Raw genomic sequence first — 17,381 nt, 5'->3', positions numbered from 1 at the left:
ATTCAAGCAACACACATAAAAGTTTCTGGTGAACGCAGCAGGCCAGGCAGCATCTGTAGGAAGAGGTGCAGTCGACGTTTCAGGCCGAGACCCTTCGTCAGGACTAACTGAAGGAAGAGTGTGTAAGGGATTTGAAAGTTGGAGGGGGAGGGGGAGATCCAAAATGATAGGAGAAGACAGGAGGGGGAGGGATGGAGCCAAGAGCTGGACAGGTGATTGGCAAAGGGGATATGAGAGAATCATGGGACAGGAGGTCCGGGAAGAAAGACAAGGAGGGGTGGGGGGGACCCAGAGGATGGGCAAGGGGTATATTCAGAGGGACAGAGGGAGAAAAAGGAGAGTGAGAGAAAGAATGTGTGTATAAAAATAAGTAACAGATGGGGTACGAGGGGGAGGTGGGGCATTAGCGGAAGTTAGAGAAGTCAATGTTCATGCCATCAGGTTGGAGGCTACCCAGATGGAATATAAGGTGTTGTTCCTCCAACCTGAGTGTGGCTTCATCTTTACAGTAGAGGAGGCCGTGGATAGACATGTCAGAATGGGAATGGGATATGGAATTGAAATGTGTGGCCACTGGGAGATCCTGCTTTCTCTGGCGGACAGAGCGTAGATGTTCAGCAAAGTGGTCTCCCAGTCTGCGTCGGGTCTCGCCAATATATAAAAGGCCACATCGGGAGCACCGGACACAGTCTATCACCCCAGCCGACTCACAGGTGAAGTGTTGCCTCACCTGGAAGGACTGTTTGGGGCCCTGAATGGTGGTAAGGGAGGAAGTGTAAGGGCATGTGTAGCATTTGTTCTGCTTACACGGATAAGTGCCAGGAGGGAGATCAGTGGGGAGGGATCGGGGGGATGAATGGACAAGGGAGTCGCGTAGGGAGCAATCCCTGCGGAATGCAGAGAGAGGGGGGGAGGGAAAGATGTGCTTAGTGGTGGGATCCCGTTGGAGGTGGCAGAAGTTACGGAGAATAATATGTTGGACCCGGTGGCTGGTGGGGTGGTAGGTGAGGACCAGGGGAACCCTATTCCTAGTGGGTTGGCGGGAGGATGGAGTGAGAGCAGATGTACGTGAAATGGGGGGGATGCGTTTAAGAGCAGAGTTGATAGTGGAGGAAGGGAAGCCCCTTTCTTTAAAAAAGGAAGACATCTCCCTCGTCCTAGAATGAAAAGCCTCATCCTGAGAGCAGATGCGGCGGAGACGGAGGAATTGCGAGAAGGGGATGGCGTTTTTGCAAGAGACAGGGTGAGAAGAGGAATAGTCCAGATAGCTGTGAGAGTCAGTAGGCTTATAGTAGACATCAGTGGATAAGCTGTCTCCAGAGACAGAGACAGAAAGATCTAGAAAGGGGAGGGAGGTGTCGGAAATGGACCAGGTAAACTTGAGGGCAGGGTGAAAGTTGGAGGCAAAGTTAATAAAATCAACGCGCTCTGCATGCGTGCAGGAAGCAGCGCCAATGCAGTCGTCGATGTAGCGAAGGAAAAGTGGGGGACAGATACCAGAATAGGCACGGAACATAGATTGTTCCACTGCCCTCAAGTTTACCTGGTCCATTTCCGATACCTCCCTCCCCTTTCTGGATCTTTCTGTCTCTGTCTCTGGAGACAGCTTATCCACTGATGTCTACTATAACCCAACTGACTCTCACAGCTATCTGGACTATTCCTCTTCTCACCCTGTCTCTTGCAAAAACTCCATCCCCTTCTCGCAATTCCTCCGTCTCCGCCGCATCTGCTCTCAGGATGAGGCTTTTCATTCTAGGACGAGGGAGGTGTCTTCCTTTTCTAAAGAAAGGGGCTTCCCTTCCTCCACTATCAACTCTGCTCTTAAATGCATCTCCCCCATTTCACGTACATCTGTTCTCACTCCATCCTCCCACCACCCCACTAGGAATAGGGTTCCCCTGGTCCTCACCTACCACCCCACCAGCCTCCGGGTCCAACATATTATTCTCCGTAACTTCCGCCACCTCCAACGGGATCCCACCTCTAAGCACATCTTTCCCCCCCACCCCCCTGCATTCCGCAGGGATCGCTCCCTACGCGACTCCCTTGTCATTCATCCCCCCGATCCCTCCCCACTGATCTCCCTCCTGGCACTTATCCGTGTAAGCGGAACAATTGCTACACATGCCCTTACACTTCCTCCCTTACCACCATTCAGGGCCCCAAACAGTCCTTCCAGGTGAGGCAACACTTCACCTGTGAGTCGACTGGGGTGATGTACTGCGTCCGGTGCTCCCGATGTGGCCTTTTATATATTGGCGAGACCCGACGCAGACTGGGAGACCGCTTTGCTGAACACCTACGCTCTGTCCGCTAGAGAAAGCAGGATCTCCCAGTGGCCACACATTTTAATTCCACATCCCATTCCCATTCTGACATGTCTATCCACGGCCTCCTCTACTGTAAAGATGAAGATGTTGGAGGAACAACGCCTTATATTCCGTCTGGGTAGCCTCCAACCTGATGGCATGAACATCGACTTCTCTAACTTCCGCTAATGCCCCACCTCCCCCTCATACCCCATCTGTTACTTATTTTTATACACACATTCTTTCCCTCACTCTCCTTTTTCTCCCTCTGTCCCTCTGACTATACCCCTCGCCCATCCTCTGGGTTCCCCCTGCCTTGTCTTTCTTCCCGGATCTCCTGTCCCATGATCCTCTCGTATCCCTTTTGCCAATCACCTGTCCAGCTCTTGGCTCCATCCCTCCCCCTCCTGTCTTCTATCATTTTGGATCTCCCCCTCCCCCTCCAACTTTCAAATCTCTTACACACTCTTCCTTCAGTTAGTCCTGACGAAGGGTCTCGGCCTGAAACGTCGACTGCACCTCTTCCTAGAGATGCTGCCTGGTTTACTGCGTTCACCAGCAACTTTGATGTGTGTTGTTTTGGTAATATATTTGCACTTTGATAATAATTTTATTTTGAACTTTGAATTTACTTTGAACTTTTGACTGTAAAATGTTTTTATGGGTAGCTCCTCTCCTACTGGTCTCCCACTGACCAGTTTTCCACTGCTCAGACGAGATAACACTTACTATACTTTGCACAAGAAACTTAAACATCATATTTAAATTGACTATATGTACATCTCCTACAGACATTATCCAAATGCATAAGTTAGAGTGGACTTCAGAGGATGTCGATTACAATCAAATGTTATTCAGCCTGAAGAACCTAAAGAATGTCTTCACTAAAACTGTGTGCACAAGAATCGAAGGAACACAGTTTACACTAGAGTAACCTTTGCTTGAATGGTTTATTGCAAGCATTTTCAATCCATTTTACCACCATTATATTTTCACCATTTTGGGGATACTGGCTGCTCCTGGGTTAAAAATGGCCTTGTAATGGACACCTCCATGTACAAGTGAGTTCTCATAATATTCATCGTCATCATTATGTGCATGTTGTATGATATGCACGATTATGGTCTTTGACCATGATTGTTCTTGGCAAATTTTTCTACAGAAGTGGTTTGCCATTGCCTTCTTCTGGGCAGTGTCTTTACAAAACTGCTCATACGACCATACACCACCAGCTCCCATGGCTTCACATGACCCTGATCAGGGTGAGGGGCTAAGCAGGCATTAACGAGCAGGTGTACAGGTGTACCTAATAAAGTGGCCACTGAGTGCATATTGCCAGAGGAATCCTCTCCTTTAAGGGCCTTCCCTTTAACGTGGACTTGGACAAATGCAGAAAGTTACAGTGACCCGAGCGCCGTTGCCACAAGTACCGTCGACAGAGCCAAGTGTTGGTGGGTATTATTGAACCTAAGAAAACAATACTCTGAGCCTGTGCATGCAATGGACCGGCGAAAGGAGACTGAATAAATTAAAACCAGTGGTGTAAGTGTTCTGAGTGTCGTTTCCATGGAGTTCTGCTCTCTCTGGAGGAGGAAGCAACGGCCAAATTTCTGACATCCGACAGAATCTGCCCAGCGTACTGAATGAGAAATCTGGATAACATCTGGGAAAACAGGCACAGCTGCCGGGATTCAGAATTCCGGACTCCAGTCCTGTGCACTGAGGAATATAACGTGGGGATTTAGCGCGGTATCGAGTAAGCAAAACCATACATAATAGATCAAAATCATGATTCTGTTTCGGGAATTTGTACTGTCACAGTTCGTGGCAGGAGTTCTGATATGTTTAATGGAGAGAGAAAAATGTACAAAATCTTCAATAGAAACAAAAAAATGTGAGAAATGTATCAAATATTTTTTTAATTGGTAAGTTTTCTCCTTCCCAGATGGCTGAATCTTGTTGGGAGTGACACTACAATGCACGGGATGCACACTGCTTTAGGCACACAGCAAGAGTCACTGGGATCAGTGGGTGCAAAGGGTCTGGTAGAGTGGGCCTTTGGGTGGAGGTCAGCACTGAGGTGGGTCAAGGTTGGAAAGTTACGTCTAATTGATGTTGATTTATGAAAATTTATGTTCATCACGTCCGATCTGTACAATGCTGTTGCTGTTAAAGGATTGGTCAGTCTGTATTTGGAGACTTGCAGACAGTTTTGGGTTCCTTATCTAAGAAAAGGCGTGCTGGCAATGGAGAGGATCCAGAGGAGGTTCACGAGAATAATCCCAGGAATGAAAGGGTTAACATATGTGGAGCGTTTGATGGCTGTGGGCCTGTACTCACTGGAGTTTAGAAGAATGAGGGACGATCTCAATGAAACCTTTTGGATATTGAAAGGTCTAGACAGAGTTGACATGCAGAGAGTTCAGAATAGGAGAACGCAAGTTGACAGAAGTCCTGCTGAAGGGTCTCGGCCTGAACATGAACAATAGATGCTGCCTGTCCTGCTGAGTTTCTCCAGCATCTTGTGTGTGAAGTTGATAGACTGGTTAAGAAGGCATATGGTGTGTTGGCCTTCATTAGTCAGGGGTTGAGTTTAAGAGTCATGAGGAAAAGTTGCAATTCTATAAAACCTTGGTGAGACCACACCTGGAATATTGTGATCAGTTCTGATCACCTCATTATAGAGTCAGCACAACATCGTGGGCTGAAGGGCCTGTACTGTGTTGTACTGTTCTATTTTCTATGTTTCATAACCCCCCCACAGTTCCATAAATTAATCTAGGAAATCTTCTCTGAACTTCAGTGACAGAGTTCCTTAAATAAGAAAAGTCATTAGTGTGTCTAGTATCTCAGATGTGACCTCACCAGTGGCCTATGCAACTTCCTCCAAACCATCGAGTCCAATTCCCTGAGCAACAAATGGCAACAGTCTGTCAGCTTTCCTAATGATACGCAGCACCTGCAAACTGCGAACCAAATCTCTTCCAAAACTCTCTGCATCTCAGAATGCTGTGGTTTCTTACTCCTCAGATAGCAAACTTCCTTAACCTACTGAATATTGAAAGGCCCAGATAATGTGAACATGCAGAGAATATTTCTAATAGTGGGGCAGTATAGCTCCATAAAACAAGAACAGAACTTTTGCTACTTAGGAAGCTGGGTGACATCAGATGGCAGGTGTGACATGGACATCAAAAGAAGAATAGGGATGGCAAAAGACAGCTTTATGAGAATGAAGAGTATACTGACCAACACTAAACTAGGCATGACAACCCACCTCAGAGTACTGGAATGTTACGTTTATCCAGTTATGTTATATGGCTCAGAATGTTGGACAATATCTAGTAACATGAGGAAACGAATTGTAGCAGCAGAGATGTGGTTTTTAAGGAGGATGCAAAGAATATCATGGACAAAACGAATATCTAACGAGGATGTCATGAACAGAGCAAGCACAAAAAGAGAAATAATGTATGAGATCATGAAAATGCAACATAACTTCACTGGACATGTGATTAGGAAAGAAGAGTTAGAATGCATGGTAACTTTGGGAAAGATTGAAGGGAAGAAAGCAAGAGGAAGACAAAGACAAATGATGATGGAGACAGCAGCCAGAGAACTGGAAATGAATACCAATGAATTGATCCACTTGACCCGAAATAGGAGTGCGTGGGCCATGGCAGTCAAAGTTCAAACTGGGCATGGCACCTGATGATGAAGATGACGATGATGATGATCGCTCCAGAGGGCACAGCCTCAGAATACAAGGACGTCCCTTTAGAGCAGAGATGAGGAAGAATTTCTTTAGCCAGAGGGTGGTGAATCTGTGGAATTCATTGCCAGAGGTGGTTATGGAGGCCAAGTCACTGGGTATATTTAAGGTGGAGGACGATAGGTTCTTGATTAGCAACGGGGTCTAATGTTACAGGGAGAAGGCAGGAGAATGGGTTTGTCAGAGAAAATAAGTCAGCCATGATCAAATAGCAGAACAGATTCGATGGGCTGAATGGCCTGATTCTAATCCTGTGTCTTATGGTTACAATTTTTGACTCCAAAAATGGGTAATTTCACATTGCAGAGAGCTGTGAAAGTAGGCAGGTCTATCAAGAAACCCAGCCTCACCTCCAATGACCCTATGTACACCTCCTGCTCCCTCGTGAATGTAGCCAGCATAATGACCCCACTCAGCCTGGACATTCCCTCTTCCCCACTCTTCCATCAGGCAGAAATGGTTCTAATGTTTCAATTTAATATCGGAGAATGTAGACAGTATACAACCTGAAATTCTTACTCTTCACAGTCATCCACAAAAGAAGAAAACTCAAAAAATGAATGGCGGGAACATCAGAAGCTCAAAGCCCTCACTTCCTCCCCTCCCACGGACAACCACCAAACTCAAGGACAGCTTCTATTTTGAGCTTAGAAGACTCTTGAACAGACCTCTTGTATGACAAAGAACTTCTGATCTCCCAATCTACCCCATTATGGTCTTTAACCTTTATTAGCTACCTGCACTGCATTTCCTCTCCAACCATTACACTATATTCTGCATTCTGTTAATGTTTTGTTTTTATCCTACGTTGATATACAGTATCCGCCATGATCGAATAGTAGATCAGACTCAATGGGCCAACAGGTCAAATTCTGCCCTTATGCCTTATGGTCTTAGGGTTAATAGTTTTAATTCAAAAAAGGGCAATTTCACATTGTAGGAAGCTGTTATCACAGCCAGGTCTATCACGTCAACCAGCCTCAGTGCATTATACTGTATGTTTTGATATACACAAGATAAGTTTTGAATGCAAAGATCTGTCTGGATGGCGTCCAAACAAAGCTGCATCTTGGTAAGAGCGACAATAATATATTCTTTATCAATTCTTCCACAAAACACTCATTGCCCTACTTGTCTATTGACCTAATCTATTCTTTGTATGCCTATGTATTACCCCCAACCATCAGGCTCTTGAATGAGTGGGGACAACTTCACTCACCCCATCAAGATTCAAAGATTAGAGATTCAAAGCACATTTATTACCAAAGAATGGATAAATTACTTACCTTGAAGTTTATAGGTAGTTACAAAGAAAGAAACTCAAATAACCCAGTCAAAAATAAATTTTTAAAAACTCTGCACAGAGAGAGAGGATAAAACACACACATGGTGCAAACAATAGAAGCAAGCCAGCAACATCCCCAACCAGACTGAGTTCCAGATCCGTTCCTGGAGCAGTCGGTGTAGGCCCAAGCCAAGCCTTGGTCCCCAGTTTTCACACTAGCAGGGCAGAAACACACAGCAGACAGATCAGTTCATAGTCTCAGTGCCACAGAGAAAGGAATGAACATTCGCGAGCTAAATCAGCCCAACCCTCATCTCCGAACCCAACACTCGGGCTTCCAAACTATCTGCACCGATGTTTAAATTGTTCAATCACCAAGTAGTGCCACGCCTGGGCCACCAAACCTGAAGCCCCTCTTGATCTCACCAATTGGCTCGGTGCTTGGAGAGATTGACCTCACAGCCAGGCTAGGTGCACGGACATCAAAACTCTTCCTCGTTGACTCTCCCCCAAAATGCTCACTCCATCTCTAGCAGTGATACCAACAACTCCAGCGGCCCAAACACGTTGTGCCTCACAATGCCACAGCATAGCTCATCCCTCTGACCAGCCTTCACTGTCTTCAGCAATCGTTCACCACAATTTGCTTCATGAAAGTAATGTTTCTAGTCGAATTTCTTGCGTTATGATTTACCAGTAAGCTGTCACACATCTTTGTTAGTGCCGTCGTAAACCAGAATTCAAGGCATTACTGAATTGTTCCTACAACCTATGTACTCTCTTTCAAGGACTCTTCATCTCATTTTCATGATATTTATTGCTTATTTATTTTTATTTTTTATTTATTTCTTTTATATTTGCACAGTTTGTTGTCTTTTGCACATGGATTGTTTGTCCATCCTGTTGGGGACGATATTTCATTGATTCCATTATGGTTCTTGGATTTATTGAGTATGCCCACAAGAAAACAAACCTCAGGTGACATAAATGTACTTCGATAATAAATTTACTTTGAACTTATGTCCTCTACAAAGTTGAGCTACCTACCTATCCAGTGTCACCAGCAAACCATATCTTTATTAGAGTCACCTGCACAAGTCAAAGGCCCAGCGCTGATCCATATGGGTGGGTTGAATTTTACCCAAAATGTCAACTGTCCACTTTCCTCCATAGATGCTGACTGACCTCCTGGTTCCTCCAGGATCTTGTAGGCTCAGTTATGGATTCAGCACCTGCAGTCTCTGGTGTTTCCATCATGCAGAATGCTGCTCTTTTTTTTTGTATTTATATTTACTTACTTAGAGATTCAGTGTGGTAACAGGCTCCTCTGGCCCAACGGCCGTGTGCGGCCCAGTTATACCCATGATCCTATTAACCTACTAATTCGTGCATCTTTGGAACGTAGGGCACTTGGAGGGAACCCGCGCGGTCACAGAGAGCACATACAAACCGTTTATACTCAGCACTGGGACTTGAACCGGGGTTGCTGGCACTGTAACACCACTGTGTCACAATTTTGTTCATCGGCAGCTTATTACAATAAACACCGAGACACTAAGCCACTCTGTCGTTCGTTGGCAACACTGAATTCTTGGTGATATGTTGACTTTCTGACAGAGAAGTGGATTTAAAAATCCCAAGCTCACTTCATATTGGCCCCTTTACCAGAGGTCAGAAGAGATTTTCATCTCAGGTGCGAAATGAAATGGGGTATTTGCATATGATATGGAAACAAAGACGGCTGGGAATACTCTGCAGGTCAGGCTGCATCTGCAGCGACAGAAAAAGACCTAATTTTTCAGGGCAATGACCTTTCCTCAGCACTGTGTCTGGATTTGAGCACAGCACCTTCCCGTTACGACCGAACTTCAACCAGAACCTGCCTTACAGTGGGTAGTTAAAACCGCCTAACGAACCAGCAGCACCATCAAGGACATATCAAAGTAAATTCAAGGTTCAAAGTACTGTGGCACTCGGGGGGGGGCGGGGGGGTGGTCGTGGTCGACAGCCCGCCCCAGAATTCCTAATGACCAGTGCTTATTCTTGTGTTAAGATGCTTTCCTGGAATTATGGTGTGGATTTTAAAGTTCATTTATTATAGTCATAGTCATAGTCATACTTTATTGATCCCGGGGGAAATTGGTTTTCGTTACAGTTGCACCATAAATAATAAATAGTAATAGAACCATAAATAGTTAAATAGTAATATGTAAATTATGCCAGGAAATAAGTCCAGGACCAGCCTATTGGCTCAGGGTGTCTGACCCTCCAAGGGAGGAGTTGTAAAGTTTGATGGCCACAGGCAGGAATGACTTCCTATGACGCTCTGTGTTGCATCTCGGTGGAATGAGTCTCTGGCTGAATGTACTCCTGTGCCCAACCAGTACATTATGTAGTGGATGGCAGACATTGTCCAAGATGGCATGCAACTTGGACAGCATCCTCTTTTCAGACACCACCGTCAGAGAGTCCAGTTCCATCCCCACAACGTCACCAGCCTTACGAATTTATTGTTACATTTCAGCTTGGGTTATACAGTTATTCACATGAGTGTTTGAGGGTCACCCTGACTGTAACCGGGGTGTGTGATAATCACCTCCCCGTCTGGTATGTGACAGTGGGCTCTCTCTCCGGTCTGCTTTTGGGCTTTCTTGTAATAAAAACGGCTGTTGAATTAAATGAGCTTTTGTCATCTGTCATCGTGGACCGATGTTCGCCATATTGGTGTCAGGAGTGGGATGCGAAATTGACGGCGAGATGGAAGAGCTACGATATCAGACAGAGCACCCTAAGACCCAGGGAATAAGTCGAGGGACTGAGCAGTACGCTTCCTCCACACCCCTGGGCTGGGCTCAAGAAGGCAGGACCAGGCAACCATGCATCGTACCTTCCCAGGGAACCGTGACTGGGCGAGCGCGCCCAGGCTCCCCAACCCAGGGGACACAGTGGAGCGCATCACCCACCTCCCTCGTGGCCCACACCAGGGAAAGCCCAGGTGCTGCAGCCGTGGCCCGCTCCACCGACACAGCCGGAGCAAGGGGAAGACCAACAGGCCTCAGCGATTCATGCCACAACGTCCACCCTGTAGCTCCCCAAACGGTACCAGCCGCTTGGAGCCGTACCTGGCACAAGTCAAACTTACCGCATGGCACGACGGGCAGAGCCCCACCGAGACAGCAGTGCACCTTGCTCTGGCGCTGGAGGGGGAAGCCCTGTGGGTCCTCCTCGACCTAACACTGGATGAGCAGCATGACTACAGCGCCCTTGTAGCAGCAATGGAGTGGCGTTTCGAGCAGAGGCTGTTGACGGAAGCGATGAGGGAAGAACTGGGCAGCAGACGGTGCCGTGTGGGAGGAAGTCCGGGGGCATTCGCAGCAGATCTCCACCACATGCTCGGCATGGCTACACCCGGTTCCTTCCCACAGCCCAGGAAGAGCTTGCTCTCCACTCCCTCGTAAAGGCGCTGACACCAGAGCGCCTTCCGCAGCACGTTCGCCTGACATCACCATTGTCGCTAAACGAAGCGCTGGCTGAGGCGGAGAGGGCAGAAGCAATTTTAGTCCCCAAGGCTGGCCCCACCGCGTGCCTCGGAGCGATCTCTGCTACCGGTGGGGCAAGGCAGGCCAAGTGGTCTGGGGCTGCCCCACACCAACACCACACCACAGCCCAGCACAGCCATCGGGGAATGCCCAGCGGGCAGCACCGCCCGAGACCTCCAGCAGAATCCCTCTGTTGTCGCCCCTCCGGGTGGGCTGCTTGGGGTGCAGAACGAGGCTTATACGCGGACCGCGTGGTGGAGGGCATCAGATGCCGTGCGTTGGGGACACGGAGTCAACCATCACTATCGTCCATCCTGGTGTCCTCCCCAACACGCGCCAGCCATCCCGCCTGGGTGAACAACGACAGCGGTCCAGATGGCTACGGTCACCGGCGACGATGAGAGGGAAGAGAAGGCTGCGCATCGCAGTGGGGAAAAGCACAGTGGAGCACAAGGTGTGGCTCGCTGACACCTGGGAGTCCCATGGTCTTGGGCTGGGCTTGCTGCCCCGTGTGGATGTTCCGGGGCACCACTCTACCTCAGCGCTGAAGCTGTTGGCTCTCCGGCAGGGCAGCTCCAGGAAGAGGGGCCAGGCGACCACAGCAACAACCACCACCCGTCTCATAGTGGCCCGCCGCAGTGCAGCGCAGCCTGCAGAGGCCCAATGCAACCCAGCGGAACCAGGGGTAAGCGGCCGTGGTGGCACGTCAGGTGGCAGCTGGCGGCAAGGTAGATCTCCCCACCATTGACCAGCAGGTGAGTGATCCTGTACCTCTCCACCACTGACCAGTCGGTGAGTGATCCCGTGCCTCTCCACCATTGACCAGCAGGTGTGTGATCCCGTACCTCTCACCATAGATCAGCAGGTGAGAGCAATTCTGTGCCTCTCCACCACTGACCAGCCGGTGAGTGATCCCGTACCTCTCACCATAGACCAGCAGGTTTGCCTCTCCACCACTGACAAGCCGGTGAGTGATCCCGTACCTCTCCACCATTGACCAGGAGGTGAGCGATCCCGTGCTGGCCCGGGTGAGCGTGGGACAGCGGCCGGACTGGGCAGAGGTTTCCTCCCTCAATACAGAGACCGGAGCCCTATACTCACCGTGGGGAATGGTGGAGCCGCACGACAGGTTGCTGTTCCGGCAGTGGCAGTTTTCTGACAGCGACAGACATCTCCTGAAACTGGTGGTCCCCTGGGGGCTCCACGCCATGGTGCAGTGGTCGGTGCTCGGGCTGGTGGGGACCGGCCATTTCAAGGTTGCAAAGCCTTTGGGAAAACTGCGCAATCACCTCTACGAGCCTGTGTACAGGCTGGGCGTGGAGCTGCTCGTGCACTGCTGTGATGCTTGCACGTCCCAAAAGGGGCTGGGCCACCTGGCTAGGGCGCCAATATAGCGTAACATGGAGGGGGCCCCAGTATGGGTCTGCTGCCCCTCTAGGGAGAAGAGACTATCCCCCAAACTGGGAAGCCACTGGAAGGGGCCAGGAGAGGTGTTCGACTGCACCTCTGATGTGGTACATCAGGTGTGGTTGCCTGAGCGGCGGAAGGCTGCACCAGGCCCTTGGCTACCACAGACCCAGAGAGGCCGAAGGAAGAAGGTGGCACTCCGGGGGCCCTGTCTCTTGCCTCACCAAACAGTGCCTCCCCTGGGTGGGTTCCAGAAGCCCCACAGTCCACCAAGTGGCAGCGTTGACCACCACCAGCAAGTTTGGACTTTGTGGTGGACACTGGGGTTGCCGGGATGGGCTGACCACTCAGGCGGGGGCAGTGTGGCTCTCTGGGAAGGGTGTGGCGAGGGGGCGTGGTGACAGCCTGCCCCAGCATTCCTAATGACCAGTACTATTTATTTTTCTTATGTTCAAATGCTTTCCTGGGTTTAGGCTGTGGACGTTCATTTACTGTTACATTTCAGCTTGGTTTATGCAGTTATTCAAAATGTGTGTTTGTGAGTCACCCTGCCCGTAACCAGTGTAATAATCACCTGCCTGTCTGCATGTGACTGAGTGAGATCTTTCCCTGAGCGATAGCCCCCCATCTGTAGCACCTGCTTAGCCCCCGATCAGGGTCACGTGAAGCCAAGGGAGTAGGTGGTGGATGGTCGTACGAGCAGCTGGTGCAGATCGCAAGTCCTGGTTATGTGACCACTGACGCCAGACAGATAATCTCTGAAGAGTATTGATAATGGCTGGGGTCACCCGTCTTGTAAAGACACTGCCCAGAAAAAGGCAAGAGGAAACCACGCCAGTAGAAAAATTTGCCAAGAACAATCATGGTCATGGAAAGACCATAATCATCCACATCATGTGACATGGTACATAACCAAAAATAATGACGTACAGAGGTTACCTTGAGAGCGAAAAAAACCAAATCTGAGTGAAGTTAGAGATGGAATCAGATGCTCAAAAGCTATGGCAGGGTTTGCAGGACATTACTTCCGACAAAGCACAACCTGACATCGTTAATGACTAAAATGCTTCACTCCCTGATGAGATGAATGCCCTTTATGTGCACTTTGAATGGGAGAATAAAGCTATACCTGTTGGAATCCCGGCAGCATCCGGTGACCCTGCGAGGCCAACGTCAGAACATCTTTTAAGAGTGTGAACCCTTGCACATCTCCCATTTTTGCAATACTTATTTATCTTTTTATATTTCTTATGGTAACTTAGAGCAATTTTTTTTATGCATTGCACTGTACCACTGCCACAAAACAACAAATTTCACAACATATATCACTGATAATAAACCTGATTCTGATTCCCACAGATAAGATCTTGTAAAACCAGAGGACAAAGTGCACGTTATGCTGCTGAACAATTTGCACTTACATTGACCATGGACACCACTTAATTTGGACAATCAGCTGCTGTCTGAACTCATTTGGAACAACGTGCATCTAACTGGGAGGAAGAGTTTTGGAACCTGCCCTTTGTTCGTGCCCCTTGGCACATGGCTCACCCTGTAACTTTGTGCAGAAGTTATGAACCTAATGAAGAGTAATTTTGCAAGGTGGGCGGGGGGGGATTTGTTGCTCATTAACCTCTCACTAAACAAACAATCCCAAAAAGAAAACTAGGTCAATGTCAGCCACAGCTGCCAGGGGACATATGTTGCTGACTTGGCTGAATGGGATAAGGTAATGAAAAACATATTGGGAATACAAAACAAGGCTTCCAGTCAGTGACCCTGACCCTCGCAGGGTCTTGTTACAGAGTGGCGGGAAGCACGTGTAGCATATGTGCACACACACAAAATGCTGGAGGAACTCAGCAGGTCAGGCAGCATCTATAAAAATGAGAGAACAGTCAATGTTCTGAGCCGAGGCCCTTCATCAGGACTGGAACGGAAGGGGGAAGATGCCAGAATAGGAAGAGGGTAAGGAGGGAAGACGCTAGCTGGAAGGTGACAGGTGAAGCCGGGTGGGTAGGAAAGGTAAAGGGCTAGAGAGAAAGGAATCTGATAGGAGAGGTGAGTGGACCACAGGAGAAAAGGAAGGAGGAGAGGAGCCCGGGGGAGTGATAGGCATGGGAGAAGAGGTAAAAAGCCAGAGTGGGAAATAGAGGAAGAGGGAGTAGGAGGAAAATAGGTTTATATCCATCAGCATACGTGTTGCAAGATATAAACCTTTGGACTCACTTTCAAGGACTCTTCAACTCACATTCTAAGTATTATTTATTTATTTTGTGGGGCGATTGTACTTGTCCAACATCCAAGACTCCCACCACCCAGGCCATGCTCTCTTCTCGCTGCTGCTGTTGGGAAGGAGGAACAGGAGATCAATGCTCCCTCTATTTTTTTTACAGCTGTGCCCACCAACTATTGCTCTGTGCAGGACATTTTTACACGGCCATAAAACTATGCGGCACTTTAACTGTGTTTTTTTTTGTAATGTGCACTCAATGAATATTCAGAATGAAAATTGGAAAATTACATACTTCTGAGTTTTATTTATTAATTGAAGGGTGTAATGAACTACAGTAAAACAAAAGAAAATCCTTCCCATTTCCTGAACTTTTTCTCATCAGACTTTATTCCCATTGCGTGGCAACGAAGGCTATGTGCGCGGAAGCACTTAAGTTACTGCGCGGCCGTGCACCTGCACAGCTGAGTAGGATGCATTTTTCCCATTTTCACGCAAGGGTGCAGGGTAGATTTACCAGGAGGCTGCCTGGATTAGAACATGTCTTATGAGGATAGACTAGGTGAGTGAGGGCTTTTCTCTTTCGAGCAAAGGAGGATGAGAGGTGACTTGATAGAGGTGTACAAGGTCATAAGAGGCATAGATAGAGTGAATAGTCAGACCTTTATTCCCAAGGAAGAAATGGCTAATACTAGCGGGGCATAATTTTAAGGCGATCGGAGAAAGTACATGGGGATGTCAGAGACAGATTTTTACACAGGGAGTGGTGGATGCATGGAACACCCTGGTGAAGGCAGATACATTAGGGACATTTAAGAGACTCTTCAACAGGCACATGGATGATAGAAAAATGGAGCGTGATGTAGGAGGGACGGGTTAGACTGATCTTAGAGTAATCTAAAAGTTTGGCATAGCTTGATGGGCTGAATAGCCTGTACTCTTCTTCAGTCTGCTTCCACCTTCCTTTGCAGCCCAGGTGTCACAGCAATTCAATGTCATTATTTTTTAAAAATCACGTGTACTCTACAAACACAGGAGATTCTGTTCTGAGCATCACACACAATACACTGGAGGAACTCAGCAAGTCAGGCAGCTCCTGTGGAGCGGAGTCCTGGTGAAGGGTCTTGGCCCAAAACATTGCCTGTTTATTCCTCTCCAGAGATGCTGCCTGACCTGCTGAGTTCCTCCAGCATTCTGGGTGTGTAGCTCTGGATGTTCCGCGTCTGCAGAATGTCTTGTTACCCCTATTAGTAAAATCAGTTACACACACTGTAGCGTCGCAGTACGTGTAACGCTTTACAGAGCCAGTGATCGAGGTGAAATTGCGCCGCGGTCTGTAAGGAGTTTGTACATTCTCCCCATGACCGCGTGCTCCAGATGTCTCCCAAATTCCAAAGACGTACAGGTGAGGTTTAGTGAGTTGTGGGCTTGCTATGTTGGACACCAGAAGCATGGTGTCATTTGTGGGGGGAAAGCAGACACACTCCTTAGGGAAAACAACGGGAATCGAACCGTCATCACTGGCACTGTAAAAGGTTACAATGCCACCCTGCACCAGTTGTGTTTTCTGTGATTAATATAGTCATCAGGCGTTGCTAACACAGAAACTGTGAAGAGCTGAAACACGAAGAACTTGGAACAGTCTCTTCCTGGCTGCTTATCATCAGCTCTTTAATTTGCAACGTTGATTTGTTACAAAGTATACTGGACGGCAATCAATGCACAAGCTCACTTAATTCCAACCGCATGTCGCTCAGTGTGCCTTATACAAAGAAAACTCAGTCCGCAGAATTTCTGATGCTTTCATTTTACAGATAAGCCAATGGTTCCAATGACAGGGTGATACACTTGCAGTACTCCAGATCCCACCAATTCTGAATCAGGTTTATTTTAAGCACGTGAAAATCTGCAGATACTGGAAATCCAGAGCAACACACACAAAATGCTGGAGGAACTCAGCAGCTCAAGCAACATCTATGGAAAAGAGTGAACAGTCGACATTTTGGGCCAAGACCCTTCATCAGGCTTGTTATCACTGACTCGTCCTGAATTGAGGTGGTAGTGGTACAGTGGTACATTGCAATACATAAGGTGCTACAAACGCTAATAGGAAAATATCAGACCATAAGACCATAAGATAAAGCAGCCGAATTAGGCCATTCAGCCCATCAATTCTGCTTCGGCATTCTATCATGGCTGATTTATTATCCCTCTCAACCCCATTCTCCTGCCTTCTCCCTGTAACTCCTGACACCCTGACTAATCAAGAATCTATCATCGTCCACTTTAAATATACCCAATGATTTGGCCTCCACAGATTCACCACTCTCTGACGAAAGAAATTCCTTCTCATCTCCGTTCTAAGTGTTGGGCACGTGGCCAAGTGGTTAAGGCGTTCGTCTAGTGATCTGAAGGTCGCTAGTTCGAGCCTCAGCTGTGGCAGTGTGTTTGTGCCCTTGAGCAAGGCACTTAATCACACATTGCTCTAGTCTGTGCGAGGAGTGGTGCCCCACACAGACTTCCAATCTGCACCTTGTAAGGCATGAAAATGCCTGACCGAGGCCTCTCATGGTCTGAGTCGACGTTCCCACCCCCCCCCCGTTCTAAATGAACGCCCCTTTATTTTGAGGCTGTGCCCTCTGGTCCCAGACTCCCCCCCCCCGCCACCCTCCCATGACAGGAAACATTCTCTCCACATCTACTCTGTCTAGGTCATTCAATATTCGATAGGTTTCAACGAGATCCCCCCTCATTTTTCTAAATTCCAGCCAGTACAGACCCAGAGCCATCAAAAGCTCCTCATACATTAACCACTGTATGGACAATTCAGAAA

General features: G+C 48.1%; 1 protein-coding gene across 1 annotated transcript in view; it reads right to left on the bottom strand.

Annotated features, from left to right (window-relative positions):
- LOC134351111 (bone morphogenetic protein 1-like) overlaps positions 1-17,381 on the bottom strand; it is a 273,809-nt gene that overhangs the window by 44,308 nt on the left and 212,120 nt on the right. The gene's annotated exons all lie outside the window — the stretch shown is intronic.

The sequence above is a fragment of the Mobula hypostoma genome, chromosome 8, assembly GCF_963921235.1.
Source record: "Mobula hypostoma chromosome 8, sMobHyp1.1, whole genome shotgun sequence".
Lineage (NCBI taxonomy): Eukaryota > Metazoa > Chordata > Chondrichthyes > Myliobatiformes > Myliobatidae > Mobula > Mobula hypostoma.
Note: the sequence above shows the minus strand (reverse complement) of the source record. Positions and strands in the feature narration are given on the sequence as shown.